This window comes from Euprymna scolopes, chromosome 12 (genome assembly GCF_053919585.1).
Source record: "Euprymna scolopes isolate OS-2025 chromosome 12, ASM5391958v1, whole genome shotgun sequence".
NCBI classification, from domain to species: domain Eukaryota; kingdom Metazoa; phylum Mollusca; class Cephalopoda; order Sepiida; family Sepiolidae; genus Euprymna; species Euprymna scolopes.
In genome coordinates, this window is record NC_136493.1 from 39,372,637 (window position 1) to 39,382,505 (window position 9,869).

Sequence of the window (9,869 nt, forward strand, 5' to 3'; positions counted from 1 at the left end):
TCACATCGATTTTACCAAATCGCAGTAATCTTTATATCAAATTTCGAGTCCGTAGACTAAAAATTGACAGAGTTACTGCATAGGGAAATGTACACAGACACACAGCCACGTTCACTTATATATATATATATATATATATATATATATATATATATATATATGTATATATATATATATATGTATATATATAATACAATAGAAAAAATGCGAGCATGAAAAGTAATATGGTTAAGCTCAAACATGAAAAAGTAAAGGACGAGTTGTTTAAACTGGAAAAAAAAGAACAAGATATTCTAGTACAAACTTAAAATATTGCAGGATTAAGAATTGATTATATGATGCCAAATGTATTGAAAAATTCTTTATGCTGCAATATTTTAAGTTATATATTTATTATATTTTACTAGAATATATTGTCCTTTTCTTTTCCATGTTTAAGCTTAACCATACTTCTTTTTATGCTCGCAATTTTAGTCGCGTGCAAGCGCCTCTATAAGTCACTTCGTCGCTCCGTCCGTCGGCGGGTCTGCCGGTCGGTCTGTCCGTAACACTTTTGTGCTTGGCCTTTTTGGTTAAGACAAAGGCCAGTTGTTAATAGATGCTGTTCTTAGCTTTTTAAGGTTTTCTTGGTCTTTTGGCCAAAATCAAAGTGTAGTATCTCTTCCGACAGATACTTCAAGCAAAGACTATATGTGGGGGCAACTCTATATATGTAGGGGCAAGATCAAGTGTAGTATCTGTTCTTACTACATGCTGTACTTATTTTTTTATAAAGTTGGGGATCACTTTTCTGTATTAATTTAATGTAAAATGATCATCCACTTTATACTCAGTCAGTCTCAAAACAATTCAAGTCATTCTCCAGATCATTCAAGTTGTTTTTGAATGATTCCAGTTATTTTTTAAGCATTCAAGTCATTCTTAAGGTCATTCATTTCATCCTTATGTACATTAAAGTCATTCTAAGTTATTTACTTTTTTTTATTTAAGTCATTTCAGCCCATTTTTCGGTCATTTTAGTTTATCTTTACGAATTTCATACCAAACCTACATTCACGGATTCAGTCATTACACGAGAGCACGCGACTAATGGCTATCGGCCTTGTTCTATTGTAATATATATATATATATATATATATATATATATATATGTGTGTGTGTATATATATTGAGGTTTCCGCCTGTATGCGTAAACCAGAGAGGCATATAGATACATCCATATAAAAAAGCAAACAAAAAAACTGACATGTTTTTTTGTTTTCCAACTGTTGCACCTGGCAAATAAGGCTTTCCCTTTTACATCTTTGTACACCAATGACTCTTAAATTTTATAAATATCTGTCAATCACCATGTTGGATGTACGGTAACATTTTTAAATAAAAATAAAATCGATTTGATTTTAATGTTTTCCCATCGAGGACATGAAATACGTATAAAAGGCCTTTACATGTAAGAAGCTGAAAAGCTCTCCCCAAAAGGGCTCTTTATCATTGCGCCACAAAAAATATTCCGGTTAAGATTGTCTGTGTTTCTCCTTTTGGTTCTCTTCTATTTTGCGGGATAAAAAATGGCCAAATGGATGAAAACGCCACTCTTGACACGTAGAAAGAATGAGTGGGTTCACGTCATGTAAGAGACAAAAAACGGTTATAATCAGCTAACGTCCTTCCTAAGTTCCAGCGTACTGCTACCGGAAGCGGTGACAAGGCAAATCAGTTCCTTTGCCTTTTTTCTCTTATGCCTATATCCCCTTCGTGAATTTTGTATTACATTTTCCCAATCTTTTTTATTTAATATGCATTTTTTGGTATAATTTTAATTAGGAATTGAATTTCATTTGTTTTCAAGAATTATTTAAAACACATTTTGCGCCGTTTTTGAAAAATTCATAGAAAACGCCTTTTAAAAATCTTTTTAAGAAAGTAACTATTTAAAAAATATTAATTGTGTTATTTTCATCTGACGAATTTTGTTAATTTATATTTTATACTTTCGATCATGTCTTTTTCTCATATTTTATTTCAATAAATTGCTTCACAATAGAAATAGTGAAGGAATTCATTAGCCTTGTTATCGCTTCTGGTAGCGCCACACCGGAAGTTACGCAGTACGTTAACTGACTTTAACCAGAAAATCCTTGTCAAAGGGGACCATATCTTGCTTCGTAGTCTTGTATGTGCAGCAGAAACCGGAAATGAAAAATAGCAGACAATCTTGATTATAGCTCTATATATTTTTTTACTTAAACCGTTATTTATGTTTATACTTCACCAGGTATGGGCAAATAGTTCTACTACATGGTGGATGTCTTGGAAAAAGCAAAGGCTAAAAGAGTAAACCCTGACAAAATATCCGGTTTGGAGCCCTATGGACGGATAATAAGCACTGCAACATCTTTCCAGCAACTCTTATAGCTGCAGTGGTTCCAACTGTATTGGCTTGCCTTTCCATTGGGCTTTGTCTGAAACGCCGAGAGAGGGACTCTGGTAACTGGGCAAACTAAGGCTTCCTTATCACCCGCTCAGCCCTACATCTGCAGAGGCAAACCCAACTTCGACCATAAAGTCACAATAGATGATTGTTTTAAGATAAAGAAGATTGCACACTCATATATATATATATATATATATATATATATATATATATATATATATATATATATATATATATATATATATATATATATATATATATATATATATATATATATAAGGTGAAGTTTTCTCCGGACTGACATTGATATGAAAAGCCTACTTCTCTATTTAAAAATTATTAAAACAAACTTCTTAATATACTTAGGCCTAAGTATGCGAACGACTTCATAAGGTTAACTAATTTGCATATATCTTGGAAAAACAATTTTTCATTACTTAATATTCATTTTTGTGTTTTCTTATTTAATTATTTCCTTTATACATTAAACTCGGTTTTATTAATGCAGACTTTCTACATGGTGCATAACTGCGTAGCATTTAGAATGGAGCAATTTTGCCACACGCAATGATATATATATATATATATATATATATATATATATATAATATATATAATATATATTATATATATAATAAATTATATATATATATATTATATATAATAAATTATATTATATATATAATATATTATATATAATATACTATATATAATATATTATATATAATATATATATATATATATATATATATATATATATATATATATATATATATATATAATATAAAGCTAAATGTCTGTGTGTGTGTGTCTGGTCAGGAATAGGTTCCTATATGGTTGACTATTTTAAAAAAACTGATTAAATATAATGATAGAAGATGCATCGAGACACATGAATGGGTATGTTTGATCCTGCAGAACGGTGGTTGGTGCTTCATTAAAATTGTGGGGTCTGCGTTCGCGCCTGGTCCACAAAGTATGGAAATAAAAATAAAATTAAAAAAAAAAAGTTTACAGGTGTTTTTGATATAGAGGTACATAAGAATACTGTGATAAGCATGTTTTAACTTTAATAAGGATAGTATAATAAAATTGTGGGGTCTGCGTTCGCGCCTGGCATCCATAGAATTGAAATCGGCACAAACTTTAATAAAGACTTTTCATATCTATCTGCGTAAGTATACTTTTATGATTATGTTTCCGTTTGAAGAGATATGGTATAATAAAATTATGGGGTGTTCGTTCGCGCCTGGCCTCCATAGAATGGAAATAAGTCACACAGTTTAACAAGGTCGTTTAACATAGACCCACAGAATACTGTGATAAGTGTTTCAGTGTGAACAGGTATGATATAATAAATTATGGGGTTTATCTCTTTTATTTTTACTTTCATCATATTTGCCTTAGGTTTTGATAGCCTCGAATACGAAGCTATCTCTTTAAAACCCTTCCTTTTCATAACCTATCATACATAAATCAGAGTCCATTTTCTGTAGGCTGTTTTTGAACCCAGTCAACAACGGGTACTTTTGCTAGTAATATATGTATCATATATAATAAATTATATATATGTTATGCATATAATAAAGTATATATATATTATATATATATATATATATTATATATATTATATAGATAATATTATATATATATGATAAATTATATATATTATATATATTATATTATATATATTATATTATATTATATATATTATATATACATATATATATGTATATTACGTATAATATATATATATATATTGCATATAATATATATATATTATATGTAATATATATATATATATATATATATATATATATATATATATATATATATATATATATATATATATATATATACTAGCATTTCAGCCCGGCTTTGCCCGGGTGTTGTGAGGTGTATTTTAAGCAAAAAACACAAAACAAAAAAAAAGGTCAATTATTTTAAATTTGACCCCTATTATTACCCCTTAACAATTACTGTTTTGAGCTCAAATCTAGTTAATAAGTTAGGTCCATATCCAAGGAACCTATATCTAAAATTTCAAGGGTTTACACCCAAAATTGTCGGAGGAGTTTGGTAGAGTTCTCAAAGGTTAATCGTTGAACTTTGAACCCTAACGGCCAGATTTCTGGCCAAAAACCGATCACAAAGTTTTTCCCAAATCTCAGTATATTATAGATCAAATTTCGAGTCTCTAGACTTAAAATTGACAGAGTTAATGCGTAGGGAAATGTACACACACAGACACGTTCACTTATATATATACATATATATAGAGAGAGATAATAAATATAATATATATATATCATATATTATATATATATATTACACACACACACACACACACACACACACACACACATATATATATATATATATATATATATATATATACTAGCAAGGATACCCACGCTTAGCCCAGGACTTTGCTGTACAGTCGGTTAATCCCTTTGCAGTTACCTGAGCGTACAGCAAAGTCCGGATCTTATGATTTGACCTTAACCTTGAAAAATGGTATGCACAATCCCTACTTGGGAGACCCTTTTTATGTCAGGTTTGGTCATGATCTGTTCAGTGGTTTGAACTGTAGGAGAGTATTATACATAGGCTATAACCTTGACGTTTGGTCTTAACCTTGAACACTGGTGTGCATCATCCCTATGTGAGGGACTATCATTATACCAGGTTTGGTCGTGATCGTTCGCTTGCTGTGGGCTAGAGGAGAGTTGCACACACACATACACACACGCATTACTACTTTATATATATATATATATATATATATATATATATATATATATATATATATAAGTGAACGTGTCTGTTTGTGTGTGTCTGTGTACATTTCCCTACGCAACAACCCTGCCAATTTTAAATCTACAGACTCGAAATTTGATATACAGGATACTGCGATTTGGGGAAATCGATGTGATCGGGTTTCGGCCAGAAAAGTGGCGATTAAGGGGTCAAAGTTCAACAATTTGACCTTTGAGAACTCTACCAAACTCCCCCGACAATTTTGGGTCTACGCACTTGAAATTTTAGATATAGGTTCTTTGGGCATGGATCTAACTTAATAACTTGATTTGAGCCAAAAACAATAAATTTTAAGTGGTCATAATAGCGGTCAAAGTGTAAAAAATTTATCTCTGCAGTCTTTTCCAAATTACTCAGACAATTTCTGGTCTAAATATTTAAAATTTTAAATAAAGGGTATTCAGAGATAGGGCAAGCTTTTTCATCAGTATGTGTCGAAAATTTTTGGTTACCAATATATAAATGTATGTGTGTATGTCTGTTTGCGTGTCTGCCTTAAACTTTTAATATATGCGACGGATTTTACCAAGATCACTATCGTTTTAAAGTTCGACCTTTCATACGACAAATATCGAAAAATTGGCTAAAAATATTAATATTTTCCCCTTCAACTAGGCACTTTTCTACGGAGAGGGGGGTCACTTTTTTCGCCGATATTTGTGAAAGTTATCTTCTCCTTTAGATTGTCTTGCTTTTATTTTAAAAAATGTGGCTTTCAGTTTGGCGGTGGTCGTAACAGCATAAACGTTAGATCTTACCCCGTTCTTTTCCTTCGTTGCGGTACGGGTTCGAACCTGCCTTCCTACTACCTCTTTTTTTATCAACATACACATCCAAACACCCGGGCAACGCCGGGCTGAAATGCTTGTATATATATATATATATATATATATATATATATATATATATATATTGGATCGAGCATGACTAAACCTGGCATTATGATGGTCTTCTATATTGGGATGATGCACACCATTTTTCAAGGTTAAGACCAAATGCGTGTATCTTTGATAATATATATATATATATATATATATATATATATATATATATATATATATATATATATATATATATATATATATATATATATTATTGGGCCTTAGGTCACAGTTCTTAATTATTAGTAAATAGATTCAAGAGCGAACCCAATGCATAAATAAACATAAAATAGCCAACTAAAAAATGAAAATATACAAATAAATATAATTAATTTTTGTTATCATTATAGAATGTAATATTGTGGGCCATTATATGTGTCAACCCTAGTAGACTTTTCAATAGATTCGGCCATTGTCCTGAAGGTAATAAATATGAAATTTTTTTTTTTGTAAAAGATAAATGAAAAAAATATATATACCAACAAGTGAATAATGGGTCTGTTGAATCTCGTTATACTAGTACTGTTAATACTCACTTTATGGAGTGGTCGGATAGAGACACCCCCAAAAACAACAGAGACAGAATCCAGTGAGTATGATTATGCGGACGCTATACCTGCTATATATCCGGACAAAGAAGATGAAAGGAAATCGGTGTCTTGCCAATCCAATGATCCGGACTGCGGTACTGATGACGATTCGGACGAAGAATCTGAAATGGCTGAATTCGAGACCGAAGATTGTGACAACTCGACAGCTGGCAACGATCATAGCAAGGAAGGGATTTCGAGAGCAGAGAGCATCATGATCGCTTTCATTGGCGCCTTTATTGTGTCACTGGCTATATATCTGGCTCTACGGAACAACTTCAGACGGGGCCTGCATCCCGATAACTTTGAGATCCCTTCTGATCCAGAAATCTTAATGGATAGTGTGGAAGAACCCTTACACGGGGTCCCTCGAAGTATGTTACAAGGTCCGACTCGAGGACTTCCAAATACAAATTGGCTAGAAATGGACCCTATCACTTGGGAGCTTCGTTTCAGCACAGAAACCGAAGACTAATCGCCATAAAGCACCAACTATTTAGATTTCACGATTTAATTGCAACCAGCAACTATGTTGGTGTACTATTAAAACGTTTTTATGTTTCCAGGTATTGGAACAATATCTAAGCATGAATTTTTACTCTAATAGACCTAATTTTATAAATGAGGTATTTTTTATGCTTCTAGTTCAACGTGAAGCACTTTTAATGGCTTTCCTTCTATGATAATTTTGTATCAATTGTGTCTCCCTCTTCAGGGAAATTTTAAACTTTACTATTAGAACGTTTGATTTTCTTTCAATGGGTAGTTTGTTATTACAGACTCTGTAGTGGTGCCTTTTTTTTTTCGCTCATAAATCTGATCGAAGACTAAAGATTGTAATAAACTACGATTTTATAATTCAGTCAACAGATTTTAATACTGTTCCTGAATCCGTTTTTAAAACCCGATGGTTTCGTGAAATAGGAAAGCCAATTCAATATAATGGTTCCCTGTTTTACAAAAATCCTACACTTGCAGGGTTAGGTTTTTATATTTGCTTAAACGTGACTTGTTTCAATATTTTTATTTAACGTAATGAAAAGTCTCTGGCGTGAGTAAGCTTCTTAAAACAAATCATGATGGCATCCCTAAAATTTTACGTAGGGTAGCTACAAGTGTTTTTGTTCGATTCTCTTTCCTATACTTAAGAGTCTTAACCGTTAGCGTAAAAATTCGCACTCCAAATATTTAGATACTTCGTCTCTATTGAATAACTTCCACTTTACCTTCATCTGTACAGCACACTTTTATTTTTATACCTGTTACTCTATTGGACACCCGTTTTGAAAACTGAAATCTTTTTCACAAACTGACAATATTGTATATGCGATTTCTACCACTTAAAACGTTAACCCTTTTGTAGTTTTAAAATACATTAGTTATAAATAAAATTACGTTTTCACATTAGGATTGATGTCTGTTTTGTAAAATGGGCAATTGGCAGTAAATACATTTTGACAAAAAAAACATTCCTACTCCTTACTCTCACCTATGAAGTGAGACGTAAACCCAGTTCTTAATGTGGGTAAAAACACTACAAACATTTTTTTTCTGTTTAAAAACACTGGTATTTGTTTAATGCCGTTTCTACAGAAGGACACCCCATAGGATTGGCAACACATTAAATCTGAAATATTAGGTTGGTGCAAAAAACTATTTTCTCGCATGTTACTTTTCTATATGAATTATGAATTAATTCATTGATATCACTTTTGAAGAACATTTTGGGCCCCATTGAATCATGTTATTCGTTACCGCTGTAACTGTCTTCATTTTTAAAATTTTTTAGTTATTTTTTTTTTTTTTAATTTTATTTGCAAACTTTTCGACAGCATGCCCAAAATTCAAATTCGCACGATTTTCTTGTTCCAGTTCAAATTAGTCCGAAAAACTGCAGAGACGGCTCGTGGTGTCAATGCATTCGGCCCAGGAACCACTAACGAACGTGTGGCACAAGTCATTCAAGAAATTTTGCAAAGGTAACGAGTGCTTCAAAGAGACAGACGGTCGCGGCCTGCGGATGATAACGAACATTTAAAAGGCTTGATGTAAGCCGATTCTCGTAAAACCACACGAAAGTTGCTGTTAAACTATAGGTCCATCACTCAAGTCATTCGTCATTTACGGCAAAGATGAGACGTGAATCCATTACAAAAACCGGCAACATTTGGCACAAAGGTTGGATACAGGAGAAGCTCTACAACATTTTCCGAAGCCGAAGCTGCATCCAAAAAAATTATGGTGGCTGTTTGATCTGCGGCTGATATCATCCATCATCACTTCTTGAATGCCGGTGAAACGATTACGACGGTAAAGTACTGTTGACGAAATGCACCAGAAGCTCCAACGTATACACCCGAGATTGGTCAATATAAAGAGACCAATTTTCCTCCATGACAACTCTCGCCTAAATATTGCTCAACTGACCTTGCAGAAGCTGAACAAATTGGGCTACGGGACTTTGCCTTATCCGCCATAATCACTTGACCTCTCGCCCACCGATCACTTTTTCAAGCCTCTCGACAACTTCCTGCGCGATAAATCTTTCAAAAGCCGAGATGATGCCGAATCGTCTTTCGATGACTTTATCGTTTCCAGAATCCAGACTTGTTTCTTGACAAATGTGTCAATTCTAATGATTATTTTAATCAATAAAGCTTATGAAAGGCGTTATGATCTTTTGAAGGTGAACGCCAAAAAACGACACTTTTGCACCAACCTAATATGAAGTAGATGAAATTGAAGAATATGTAAAAGAATCGACGTTGCACTCGATTGTATAAACAGCACTGTTTTGACTATATTCCCCTTGTTTATACTCGTCGCTTTCCAGTTCACCCATTAATATAATCTGAAGAACAGATGTTGAAAAACCTGTATTGTAATTAAATTATTTAGTCTTCAACGGTTCAATTATCCATGGAACGCCAAGATTATGCACTTCTAAAGTAAGATATACTAGACAATTACCTTTTTTTTTTTTTTTTTTAAGAATTAGTTATATATGATACTTTTCAAAATACTTTTAAAAGGTGTTCAATCTCCAGTTCTCTCTAGTTAAGACTCTAAAAGATTAGACACGACTTCTAATAGATTACTTTAATGTAACTTGACTTCCATGAAAATAGGATATTGTAAATATAG